At 39.6% G+C, this 14,555-nt stretch overlaps 1 protein-coding gene across 4 annotated transcripts in view; it reads right to left on the bottom strand.

The window, feature by feature from the left end:
• ERCC6L2 (ERCC excision repair 6 like 2) overlaps nucleotides 1-14,555 on the bottom strand; it is a 133,720-nt gene that overhangs the window by 16,747 nt on the left and 102,418 nt on the right. The gene's annotated exons all lie outside the window — the stretch shown is intronic.

Genomic DNA, 14,555 nt, shown 5'->3' with positions numbered 1-14,555 from the left:
AAAAAAACCCACTCTTAAAAAGTTTCAAGATAGTCTTTGGCATCAATGTACTGAGAAAAGAAAAAAAAGGCAGATGCCCCTACCTATGATTACATTAATATTTTTCTATTTACTCTGCTATGTAGGAAATCTATCTTTATACACTAGGAAACTTTACTGGGAATAGTACAGAGAATGTTTAAGTTAAAAAAAAAACCTTTCTACTAATAGTCATGGAGGTAAAAAAATAACTGGAGGTAAATTATTAAAAGAACTGCAGAGAGTACCTAGATGGGAATGGCAAGGCAATGAAAAAAGTTGATAGGGCTCAATCTTGCCTACAGCCATCCACCTATAACAAATGGGGCAAGAAACATTACAATCCAGGAGAGTGAGTTCCAAAAGCAATCGTGAATAGCCTCTAATTCCCATCTTGGCAGGAGAAATACTATTGCGATCTCTGCCATCTTTCTAACGCTCCCTGGGACTAATTCCTAGAGACACATCCATAGCCAGTGCAGATACTGCTGATTCTTTCTCCCCTGCTCATCTGTACCCTCCACAGAGTGGAGGAAGCTTGGACAGGAATAGGGCACAATGAAGCAGAACAGCCTGATAGGCTACTACTATTCCACAGTAGGCTACTGGGAATTACTGAAATGTTTTATTAAGCAATTTTGGAATAGATCTGTCTCCTAAGCCGGTTTCTCCAGAAAACACCCTGTAGAACATACACCAGAACAAAGAGCAATGCATATTTAACTGACATATTCACTATTTTTCTCCCATAACCAGATGTTTAGGCTTGATTCATCATTGAGAAAATTGAAAACAGGGAGGAGATTTTCAAAGGCATTGGAAGGTCCTGATGGCTTGGACCCACTGAGAAGCCTGAGTGGAAAGATTAATTAAAGTTGGATTCTAAGATCACCAGAGGATCTGCCTATTACAGGAAAGCGCTTGGTCTACACCTTGTTCCTGAGAACAGCACAGAGCCTCACAAGGCACTCTCTGGTCACTGCCACGTGTGGGCGCACCGTGTGGCCACAGGTCCTCACACTGTCCTGATCACGTTAACTTTGCCATTGAGACTAAAAAAAAAATCAAGTGCTCTTTTATTTTTTTTCTTCATTAAATCTTAAATAGTGAAGTCTGAGAGGCAGCAATGCTTTTGTCTATACATCTGTTCTAAGGAAAGATTAAAAAAGAAATCTCCCTTTTGGTAAGGGCCAAACTCTGTAAACACATAGAAAGTCATAAGCTTCCTTGTCTTTGCAAAGCAGGGAATCAAGAGTACTATAAAAACATATAGCACATGTAAATACATTCATTCAGTGGCATCTGAGTTTCTAAAAGGACGAAAACGTTTAAGGATCTTTGTACAAGTGTGAAAAAGCTCCTATCCTTAAAGTAATCATTGAAGGTTTTTGCCTGGAGGTAGGCAATATTACTGTAAATGCAGTTTTCCAATATTCAGGAAAGCCAAAGGCAACTATGAGCCCTGAATTGTCTTTACTCGTCCTCTGGAGAAGAGCCTGCTGTTCAGAGGAGCCACCACAAATACATATTAAGGTCAAATTTTCTGCATGTTTAAAAATGACATTCAAATCTGAAAAAAACACTTAGATGCAAATCCAAAATCTTTTTTTGTTATTGTTCTGCTTTCTTCCTGGGAGAAATAATAGTTACAATCCAGCTACATCTCTATCTATTAGATCTCTATCTGTATCTATATATCTGTATATTTTTAATAGTGCTTTGCTTTCTAGGTGAGTCACAACAGGACAACTTTATATTGGCTATCCTGAGCCTAGGTTCCTTTTTTATCCCCATGAGTCCATTTCTCATTGTCGGACAGATCCATCTATCTAAAAGAACAAAGTGACAGCCTTGGGAGAGCAGGTGAATGCTGTGGAGCACACACTACAAAAAGGAATATAGAAGCCCCATCTCCTTGGGATCTGGGATCCCGAAGGCACTGCCAGAGCAGTCATCTGTGGACAAGGCAACCACCAAAGTCAGTCCTCCATGGCAGCGTGGTCAGGGCATAAATTCCCTTTATTACCTCCTGCAGACAAAGGCTAGAGCAGGGTCTGGGGGTTTCTGGGGTAGCAGTTGGAACCCTGGACTCAGCACCTCAGGCCCTAGGGTTCAGGGGAAACTTGGAAGTTTTTGTATCTTTTTGAGCCTCATTACCCTGGGAGATAATGAGTGATTTGGGGATTGGGATCTAGGCGGTAGGAATCTGGATCAGGGACTCCCATCAGCCTCTTCCATATTTAAAATTCACAATTCTACCAGTTCTTATAGGATCTCCAGAAAGTAGTAACGAGTAGGTCCTTAGAATCTTGCAGCCCTGACACAATTTTGAATCTTTATACGTATTAATTACATTACTGTAAAACTTTCTCTAAAGACTATTTGGGCAGGGAGCCCGATGCGGGACTCGATCCTGGGATCCTGGGATCATGACCTAAGCCATAGGCAGATGCTTAAATGACTGAGCCACCCAGGCGTCCCTACACTTGGTTTTTTTTTTTCAAGATTTACTTACTTTAGAGAGAGAGACAGCACGCACAGGAGAGAAAGTGCTCTTGAGCAGGGGAAGGGACAGAGGGAGAATCTGAAGCAGGCTCCATACCCAGTGCAAGCCCAATGCAGGTCTCAACCTGGGGCTCAATCTCAGGATCCTGAGATCATGACCTGAGCTGAAATCAAGAGTCAGACAGATGCTTATCTGACTGTGCCACGCAGGCACCCCATTTTTACACTTTAAAAATTATTAAGGACCCCAAAGAGATTTTGTGTTTTACCTATTAAACATTTAAAATATTTATTAATCTATTAAAAATATCAATAACATGTTTTTATATATATATTTTTGAAGATTTTATTCATTCATTTGAAAGACAGAGCACGAATGGAGGGGAAAGACAGAGGTAGAGGGAGAAGCAGACTCCCCGCTGAGCAGGGAGCCTGACATGGGGCTCAATCCTAGGACCTGGAGACCAGGACCTGAGCCGAAGGCAGATGCTTAACCGTCTGAGCCACCCAGGCTCCCTGAGTGGCTATATTTTATATTTCTGTAAATGTCTTTAATATCTAGATTCATAAAACACAGCTGGATTCTCATATCTGGCTTCTGCATTCAATCTGTTTGCAACAAGGTTCTTTTGGTTGGAGTATATGAAGAAAATCAGTATCATATAGGTATGTAGTTAGAAAAGGGAAGAATATATATATATACATATTTAAAGATTTTATTTATTTGACAGAGAGAGACACAGTGAGAGAGGAAACACAAGCAGGGGGAGGGGGAGAGGGAGAAGCAGGCTTCCCGCGGAGCAGGGAGCCTGATGCGGGGCTCGATCCCAGGACCTGGGATCATGACCTGAGCTGAAGGCAGAGGCTTAATGACTGAGCCACCCAGGCGCCCCAGGGAAGAGTATTTTAATAGCCTTTTCAGATAACTGTAGATACTCTTTTTTGATACTGTATCAAAACTCAATTAAGGTTAGTTTCATGTAAAATCTGCAACCATATCAGTAAATTTTTTATATTGTTAAAATTAAAAATCACTGGTATTTATCTTGTACTTTGGCTGGATTTTTTCCCATGGCAAGATTTTGTGGTATCATTCACTGGTCACGTGGAAATATCGATTAACAGCTATGCAGATCTTCCAAATGTTGATTACATTCAACTGTACAACACTGGAAAACCGTATTTGTTGTTATCATCACCTATTGCATCAGAAAAAAAAATCTTTAAGTATAGGGAAAGTGTCATGGTCGTGGTTTTGTGACATTTTAGTTTTCACTCGAAAGCTTGACTTTTATTCCTGGCAACACGTATTGCCCGTTGTTTTCCTTGAAGTACAAAACTTACTAGGTTCATTTTTAAGAAATTACCTACCAAATATGCAAATTTAAATAAACAGTTTGTCAAGTACAAATGCTGTTTTATAAAAAACAGCAGTTTCCAGCTCAATTATACAAGTGCTTATGTACACTTCCTATTTTATCGAACAGAACAGAAAAAAAGATGAGTATAAAGGGTTGAGATTGGTTAAAATCAGCCATTTTTATCAAGGATATAAATTCATCAAGGATATTCATCAGAGAAGCTAGTTTTCTTTTCCTGCAAATATGTAGTGGTGCAGAATCCAACGGCCGCCTGGCATAACTTGGGGCCACTGCCTGATTCATGCTAAGCTGCTAGCAGTTTTCTCACCATCGCCTTTGCACCATTTGTACAAACGTTAGCAAGTGAAAAGCGTACTTAGAAATATTCCGAAAATAGTTCTGACCTTGCAGACCCCTGAAAGAGTCTCAAACATCTTAGGGGTCCACTCCATGGACCACACTTTGAGAACTGCTCATCTACCAGAAACGGACACGTCTTCATTCAGCACATACTTAATACCTCCATGCTGGAAACGGACCAGGATGACCAGAGTGGATTTTGGTTTCACCCAGCTTTGTGTCTACACACAGGAAAAGGCTCCTGCCTTAGTGAGGGAAAACAGAAGAGTCTTTCTGTCTAGAAAAATGATTACCAGCTCCAGGCCTGGCTCTTGGCCTTCTTCATCAGGGAATGGTTAGATTTTCTGCACATGTTGAAAGTTACTTGTCAGGTATAAACTCTAACATTTTGGTCTGTTCAGGTGAGTTTAACATCTTTTGATTATTGCTCTACATGCAAGGCCTTTCCTGATCTGTTCCCCCTATGTAGCCTCACTCTTCCTGATGTCCAATACAGGCTGGCCTGATTAGGCTAGTCTTCTCACTACTGCCAAACACATCATGATAGTCATTTCTGGAGCCAAATTTCCTCAGCCCTGCCTTCTGCCCAGCATAGTCCTACCCATGCTTGAAGGTCCAGATTCATGAGACTTTTCTTGCATCCTTTCTTTTTCTTGCACTGCTATTTCAATTTCTCATTTGATAACTTTATTATATAAATGGAATCTACCTTGATTTAAGATATTATGTAATCACATACAGCATACTAAGCCAAAAATCCTAATTTCACACACCAAGGGAATACAACAAAATCAAGGGGCTCTCTTTGAATAGGTAGGGCCCCTGTACTATTGGAAACTATTTTGATTGCTTAGATCTTACCTGTGTAACTGGATCTATACATGCCTCTAACAGAGAACCATATATATATGTATATATATACACACATATACATATAATATAATATGTATATTATATTATACACATATGTGTGTGTATATTGTATGTATGCATATATATGTATATGTATACGTGTGTGTGTGTGTGTGTGTGTGTGTGTATATATATAGAGAGAGAGAGAGAGAGAAAGATGGGGGGGAGAGGGAGAGTCCTGAGTCATGTACCCGACAGACTTTCAATAAATGGATGTTGGATGAATATAAACTTACAAAAACATAACACAAGTAAGAAAAATTTTTGGAAGACAATTTGCCAAAAGCAAAAATTTCTTCCTCTGAAGGTATTCATTCCTTCACCTGGCAACAGTAACAGCATAACCTTAAATACTGAATAAAAGTAGGATATGTCTTTCCAATTCCATTTTTAAGCAGTTGCTGCCAGAGTCATGAAAATTGTTTACAGATTAATTGAAAGTTGATTCTGATAGTAACTTGGCTACAGGATGATGATACCTTTAAAATAAAACATCAACTTATCAACAATCTTGACATAAAATCTGTGGGAGCTGACTCTGGTTATGTTAACAGGGATCTTATCCTCATCAGGAAATTTGCAAAAATATCACAAATTCATTCCATAGGAAATTTGCAAAAGTGTCACAAATTTCATATTAGATCAAGGACCACAGTTCAAACCTATTTATCCTGCCTAAAGCCAATCCATCACACAAGAGTTTGCTTATATTAAAAATTCCTCACATTTTACTTTGTAGAATCTCTTTGAGAAGACTTTATTTAGTATCTACTAGAAATTCCTGATTGAATATCCAGGTACCAGGTACTGTTCTAGCTCCTGGGAATAAAAGAGCAAGATTCAGTTCCTAACACAAAAGAGTTTACAAGCTAACCAGGAATACAATGGCAAACATTGTTGATGGCCTACCAACAGCCATCGTTACTCTTTGTTGTCTGAACAAAAATGGAGTTCTCTTAGAGATGTGCTCAGGGAAGGATTGCTCTCTCAGTTTTCGGGGGGATAAACTGAGATTAGGCAAGTTGGCATGTTTTGCAAGAAAGACTGTTCTTCCCAATAAAGGGAGACAATATGAAAAGAACCACACCTTTCTGTCTTTGGATACCTTTGTATGAGAAAATGAGTAGTCATCCTGCAACATGAGGCAAAAGGCCCAGGGACTAAATGTTAACTTACTAAGGATAGTGGGGCAGAAAATGAGAAAGCCTGAATCCTTACAGTGTCACTGGGCTATAGCACTAAACCTGGAAATAGCCCCCAACAGACTTGCTGTTATGTGAATTAATTCAACGGTCCATTGTATAGACTACTTTTATTAATTAATTAATTAATTAATTAATCTTTATTGAAGTAGAGTTGACATACAATGTTATATTAGTTTTATAGTGATTTGACAAGTCTATGTGTTATGCTAGGCTCATCACAAGTGTAGCTACCACCTATTACCACTCAGCACTATTACAATACCATTGACTATATTCTCTATGCTGCACCTTTTATTCCTGTGACTTGCTCATTCCATAACTGGAAGCCTGCATCTCCCACTCCCCTTCACACATTTTGCCCATCCCTCCCACCCCTCTCCCCTCTGGCAATCATTAGTTTGTTCTCTGTATTTATGGGTCTGTTTCTACTTTTTGTTTATTTATTCACTTGTTTTGTTTTTTAGATTCTGCCTATAAGTTAAATCATATGGTATTTGTCTTTCTCTGTCTGACTTCTTTCACTTGGCATAATATCCTCTAGGTCCATTCATGTTGTTGCAAATGTCAAGGTCTCATTCTGTTTTGTGGCTGAGTAAAATTCCATTGTATATATACCACATCTTCTTTATCCATTCATCTAGTGATGGACACTTGGGTTGCTTCCATATCTTGGCTATTGTAAATAATGCTACAATAAACATAGGGGTGATATATTTTTTTTTGAATTAGTGTTTTCAATTTCTTTGGGTAAAGACCCAGTAGTGGAATTACTGGATCATATGGTATTTCTATTTTTAATTTTTTTAAGGACCCTCCATACTGCTTTCTGTAGTGGCTGCACCAGTTTGCATTCCCACCAACAGTGCACAAGGGTTCCTTTTTCTCTGCATCCAACACTTGTTACTTGTGTTTTTTATTTTAGCCATTCTGACAAGTGTGAGGTGGTATCTCATTGTGGTTTTGATTTGCATTTCCCTGACGGTTAGTGATGCTGAGCATCTTTTCATATGTCTGTTTGTATAGGCCACTGTTAGATGGTTATTCTATTCCTTGCAGCTGAAAAAATCGTATCGACATACTATAACAGCACATACTACAGTGATAAGTGCTACATCATATACACACACACACACACATAAAAATGAAGATGAGGAAGACATTTACACTGCTTTGGAGAAGACTGAGGGGACAGCCATCATTACTGATCCAAGGGGCAGGAGTTCAATAGGCAGACATAGATGAAATGCAACTTTATTTTATTTTATTTTTTAAAAGATTTTATTTATTTATTTGACAGAGAGAGAGAGAGAGAGAGCACAAGCAGGGGGAGCGGCAGGCAGAGGGAGAAGCAGACTCCCCGCCGAGCAGGGAGCCCGACATGGTACCCGATCCCAGGACCCTGGGATCATGACCTGAGCCAGAGGCAGATGCTTAACCGACTGAGCCACCCAGGTGCCCCGAAATGGAATTTTAAACAAAAGAACCACAGGAGCAAAGGCATGGCAGGGTAAAAGTCCATGGTGTGCTTGGAGACTGGTTCATAAGCTGAAGGCTGACCAGAAGAGCCTGTTCCTCTTTATATCCCCAGTGTCTAGCACAGTGCCCGGTACAGAGTATCAGTCACTTGGAATGAGTGTCTCAGAATGAGACTGAAAAAGCTGACTAGGGCCAAATTGAGATAGGCCTCGTGTGCCGTGGAAAGGAAGCACAAAAAGACATTTCACAGAACTTTGGAAGACAGAAAATTAAGGCCCAAAGTGACTGTTTAGGTGTATTACTGCTAGATGAGGAAAGCTCATAAAGTCATGCATGGGTAGGGATATCTTTTCTGACACTGTTACCCATGTTCTCCCTTCTTGAGTGGGTTTCCTATTCCAGCACGATGGCCAACGAATGACAAATAGTGAGTGAAAATGAAGAATACCACCATTCATGCTGCTCTAAAATGACTAATATCCTTATGTGATCTGCCAGTGTACCCAATTTAGCATTAACTTGAGGCAGTAAGAGCTCAGGAGCCTTGACGTGATAGCAAAAATGGTTGTGCCTTATGTAATACTTTCATGCAGGAATTCCCAATGACAAACATTTTCTGAACTCCCACTCTGTGCTGTCTGTTGCTAAGTTGTGGTGTTTATGAACGTGTATGCCAGATAGAGTTTTAACTATCTAAAAAAATATTTTTTAAAGTGAAGGATACATTCAGTCCACCTGAATTTTTTGTTTAACTGCTAAAGTGAGGGTGTTCTTCACAGGCAAGTTATTTTGGAAAATTAGACTGATTTGTCATATTGGAAAAGTAAAATGGAGTAAAAAAAAAAAAAAAAAGTAAAACCTCCAAAACAAAATAGAAGCCAAAGGAACTGAGGGAAAAAAACACAAGAGAAGATAGAAGGATTGAAAGACTATAGGGATTTAAGCTTACTGACACTGTTGAGCCTGAGGGAAGCCACTTACCATCTCATTTTTAAAAATCAGTAAAAATAATACATTTGCATTAAATAGTCTCCAAGAATCCTCCAACTTCTGAAATACTATGATTCTCTAGTCTTATACTTTTGCTTTATTCATCCTAGAAAAATTCAGAATTCATATGTGTAGAGACAGGATTCTCAGATGACAAGGCAATAGGTGTTCCCATTAAATGGCCATGTCCAGTTGAAACCACGGTTGCCACAGAGGGATAAAATACAATTGGAAAAGGGCTGTTAAGTGTTTAACTTTCTTTAAGTCACCAGGTAGAGTCAATCAGAGTTCAATGAGATCTTATATCTCTAAGCTTTATATTGTTAATGAGAAAACATTATTTGAAGAAATAGTATTTTTTAACTATTTGGAATCTTCCAACTATTCTAAATGGAGAAATTCTTTTAAGAAGCAACATCTATCCAGAAATCAGTGGCATTCCTATACACCAACAACAAGACAGAAGAAAGAGAAATGAAGGAGTCGATCCCATTTACAATTGCACCCAAAACCATAAGATACCTAGGAATAAATCTAACCAAAGAGGCAAAGAATCTGTACTCAGAAAACTATAAAATACTCATGAAAGAAATTGAGGAAGACACGAAGAAATGGAAAAACGTTCCATGCTCATGGATTGGAAGAACAAATATTGTGAAGATGTCAATCCTACCTAGAGCAATCTACACATTCAATGCAATCCCCATCAAAATACCATCCACTTTTTTCAAAAAAATGGAACAAATCATCCTAAAATTTGTATGGAACCAGAAAAGACCCCGAATAGCCAGAGAAATGTTGAAAAAGAAAAGCAAAGCTGGCGGCATCACAATTCTGGACTTCCAGCTCTATTACAAAGCTGTCATCATCAAGACAGTATGGTACTGGCACAAAAACAGACACATCGATCAACGGAACACAATAGAGAGCCCAGAAATGGACCCTCAACTATATGGTCAACTAATCTTTGACAAAGCAGGAAAGAATGTCCAATGGAAAAAAGACAGTCTCTTCAACAAATGGTAGTTGGGAAAATTGGACAGCCACATGCAGAAGAATGAAACTGGACCATTTCCTTACACCACACACAAAAATTGACTTAAAATGGATGAAAGACCTAAATGTGAGAAGGAATCCATCAAAATCCTTGAAGAGAACACAGGCAGCAACCTCTTCGACCTCAGCCGCAGCAATTTCTTCCTAGACTCATCACCAAATGCAAGGGAAGCAAGGGCAAAAATGAACAATTGGGACTTCATCAAGATAAAAACCTTTTCCACAGCAAAGGAAACAGTAAACAAAACCAAAAGACAACCAACAGAATGGGAGAAGATGTTTGTAAATGACAATTCAGATAAAGGGCTAGTATCCAAAATCCATAAAGAACTTCTCAGACTCAACACCCAAAGAACAAATAATCCAATCAAGAAATGGGCAGAAGACATGAACAGACATTTCTGCAAAGAAGACATCCAAATGGCCAAGAGACACATGAAAAAGTGCTCAACATCGCTTGGCATCAGGGAAATCCAAATCAAAACCTCAATGAGATACCACCTCACACCAGTCAGAATGGCTAAAATTAATAAGTCAGGAAATGACAGATGTTGACGAGGATGTGGAGAAAGGGGAACCCTCCTACATTGTTGGTGGGAATGCAAGCTGGTGCAGCCACTCTTGAAAACAGTCTGGAGGTTCCTCAAAAAGTTGAAAACAGAGCTACCCTATGACCCAGCAATCGCACTACTGGGTATTTACCCCAAAGATACAAATGTAGTGATCTGAAGGGGCACCTGCACCCCAATGTTTATAGCAGCAATGTCCACAACAGCCAAACTGTGGAAAGAGCCAAGATGTCCATCGACAGATGAATGGATAAAGAAGAGGTGGTCTATATATACAATGGAATATTATGCAGCCATCAAAAGTAATGACCTCGTGCCATTTGCAACGACGTGGATGGAACTGGAGGGTATTATGCTGAGCGAAATAAGTCAATCAGAGAAAGACATGTATCATATGACCTCACTGATATGAGGAATTCTTAATCTCAGGAAACAAACTGAGGGTTGCTGAAGTGGAGGGGGGTGGGAGGGATGGGGTGGCTGGATGATAGACATTGGGGAGGGTATGTGCTATGGTGAGCGCTGTGAATTGTGCAAGGCTGTTGAATCACAGATCTGTACCTCTGAAACAAATAATACATTATATGTTAAAAAAAGAAGAAAAAAAAGATAGCAGGAGGGGAAGAATGAAGGGGGGGAAATTGGAGGGGGAGACGAACCATGAGAGACGATGGACTCTGAAAAACAAACTGAGGGTTCTAGAGGGAAGGGGGGTGGGAGGATGGGTTAGCCTGGTGATGGGTATTAAAGAGGGCACGTTCTGCATGGAGCACTGGGTGTTATGCACAAACAATGAATCATGGAACACTACATCAAAAACTAGTGATATAATGTATGGTGATTAACATAACAATAAAAAATTAAAAAAAAATACAGAAGGCACATTCTGCATGCAGCACTGGGTGTTATACGCAAACAATGTATCATGGAACAGTACATCAAAAACTAATGATGTAATGTATGGTGATCAACATAACATAATAATAATAATAAAAAAATTTGTCAAGGAATAGCATTCTGAATGGAGAAAGAACATCAGCATTTGTCCTGAAATGTTTGTGTATTTCAAAATAAAATGTGAGAATTAAAAAAAAAAAAAAAAAAAAGAAGCGACATCTATCTTCTATTCAATTGGAACAATGACCAGCTACGAGAGTTAGAATCCAACTACTTCTCGATAAGCAAAGATTATTTTTGTCAGTCCAGTTCATTGTTAAATTAGTTTATAACTCCTTTCAAATGTATTTTTTCTATAGAATTCTTCAAGACAAATGAACCATAGCTCAAGGTGGGTCCCTCATCTATAAAATTAGAGAACCAGACATCTTTCATGGTTTTCTAACATATGCTATTATTGGTACTGTTAACAATAAAAATCATATTAGGACATTGTAGAGAATAACAGGGAGTCTCACTCATCTCCTTTACTGATCAGCAATAATCATAATTACAATAATAAAAATTTCTATTATATTTTGAGTAATTTCAATGTCTTTCTTGCAAGAAGCTGAATGTGTTTTGTACACAATAGCTCAGCAGACATGTTACTCCATTAATCCTGGTAACATCACTGGGAGGAAGGATGCCACATCTACTCATTGCTACCAGCTAGGAGAGGACTAGGTGTGTATATTTAAAGTTAATATCAGATTCTCCTTCCTCTGACTAGGTAACAGGTGTTCTTCACAAATTACATACTATCTTTCTGAATCAATCCTAGTTCCAAAGATAGAAACTTTTCATGCCAACACTAGTTACATAATTACATGCATATAAAAACAAAATTTAAAAAATCTTGATCTCTACTAAAACTACTTGAAAGAACAACTTTCTGATATAAATTCCATAAAATTAGCATCTAGCTATAGAAAGAAAAATGATAAAACCATGAGAAATCCCACCCAGTAAGAGTTAATTTTGTTACATGATGAAACCATAAACCTTCCTTACTCAACTACTTCATAAACCAGTCATTTGTGAACCATTACTTTAAACCATCATGCCATTCACTATCCTGAAAAATAGGATAATGGAATGCTATATTTCCCCAAAGTCGGCTTCACTGTAAACAGTCCATCCCTCCTTGCTGACTCCAAAAGCTGTATAAACATACCGCAATCAAATCCACCAAACTCATAGAAATCCTTTCTTTAAGTAATCTACAAAATGCCAATCTAATACAAATACAAGAGAGAGATGTTCTTACTAACACAACATTTTGTATTTGCAGTATTCTGAACAGTGCTTAAACCTGCACGGGTTATAAAAGGCACCCTTCCCCGCGCCTCCCGCCCGCCCCACCCCACCCCCCACCCCCGGCCCGGGCTGACAGAGTGCTTAGGCCTCTCATTTACACCACACTGCAATAACATAAAGAAGGGTTTACTATTAATCCAGGTTTTACTACAAAGCGACCCGTTATTACTCTGTCAAACACTGGCAAGAGTGCCAAGTGTCTGTCATCCAATTCAGGGGATTAAGTCTTCTTTTATAGTCTGATACTTGTACCAATTTATACAAAATACAGATATAGTTTCTTAGAGTCGGTCACAGTCTATATGTGGTGCGGACTCGGGCCCAGAGGTTGACTATGACAGCTGGCAGGAGACGGAGGGGAGAGTACACCCCCTCCTCTTGGTCACCAGTCCCAGTTGCCATGGTGATTAATCCTTAATTGAATGCTGTCTTTGTACATATCTTTTCAGAAAACTTTAAGTATACTTAAGTTGAAAACATGCAGTTGATTGAAAAAATGAGGCCCCACATCACAAACAGGTATAGCTAAATTCTGTGACATACTTCCATATATTAAAAGAACAAATTAACTCTAATAAAGGTATTAGCAGTCCTTTCAGATCCTTAAAAACATTTCTTTCCGGTCTGAGTTTAAACCTAAATCACACAGATTTTCCCTCTTGTTATCAGACATCTCATCTTCAGAAATGGCTCTAAAATATCTAAGTACAATTTAAGGCAAAATGAGTTCTTATTTTATATAATCTGTATTACTAAATAACCAAGTTTGATTAGAAATTTATTTTAGGAGAGAGGTTTCATTCAAGACATCTATAAAATGTTATATAAATAGAAATTAATTTATAAAAGTATAAACTGTAAGAAACCAAAGGAAACATGGAAAAGATAGTACATTTTAGGCCTTTTAATATATGGTTGAATTTGAAAAGCAGGTTCAGAGCTCTTGTCATTTTGGTTATCAATAATTACAGCAAAAGGACTGAGAAATTCTGAAGGACCATAGGAGTTCATCTAGGATTGTGGTGTGCATTACTTCTTTTTTGTAACTTTTCCATTTAGTATATTCCTTTGCAATTTAGTTAAAAGCTCTTACACTCAACTACAGTATTCCTGGGAAAGTGAAATACTTGCATATTGTGACCACTGTTAATGGTGTGTCGCCTTCATACAAATAAATAGGATTTGTTTCATTTTCTTAGGAAGTGAGACAGTACATCTGCATCTGGCTGCAGACACACACACACATAGACCACACGCAAGCCTGCACACACACGCACACACACACCACATGCAAGCCTGCGCGCGCACGCACACACACACCACATGCAAGCCTGCACGCACACGCACACACAGACCACACACAAGCCTGCACGCGCACGCACACGCACACTCACAGACCACACACAAGCCTGCACGCACCCGCACACACAGACCACACGCAAGCCTGTGCACGCACACACACGCACACACACAGACCACACGCAAGCCTGCACACACACGCACACACACAGACCACACGCAAGCCTGCGTGCGCACGCACACACACAGACCACACGCAAGCCTGCACACACACGCACACACACAGATCACACGCAAGCCTGCGCGCGCACGCACACGCACACACACAGACCACACGCAAGCCTGCACGCACACGCACACACACAGACCACACGCAAGCCTGCGCGCGCACGCACACACACAGACCACACGCAAGCCTGCGCGCGCACGCACACACACAGACCACACGCAAGCCTGCGCGCGCACGCACACGCACACACACAGACCACACGCAAGCCTGCGCGCACACGCACACACACAGACCACACGCAAGCCTGCGCGCGCACGCA

Source organism: Phoca vitulina, unplaced genomic scaffold (genome assembly GCF_004348235.1).
Source record: "Phoca vitulina isolate PV1807 unplaced genomic scaffold, GSC_HSeal_1.0 scaffold70, whole genome shotgun sequence".
In the NCBI taxonomy this organism is placed as follows: Eukaryota; Metazoa; Chordata; class Mammalia; order Carnivora; family Phocidae; genus Phoca; species Phoca vitulina.
Note: the sequence above shows the minus strand (reverse complement) of the source record. Positions and strands in the feature narration are given on the sequence as shown.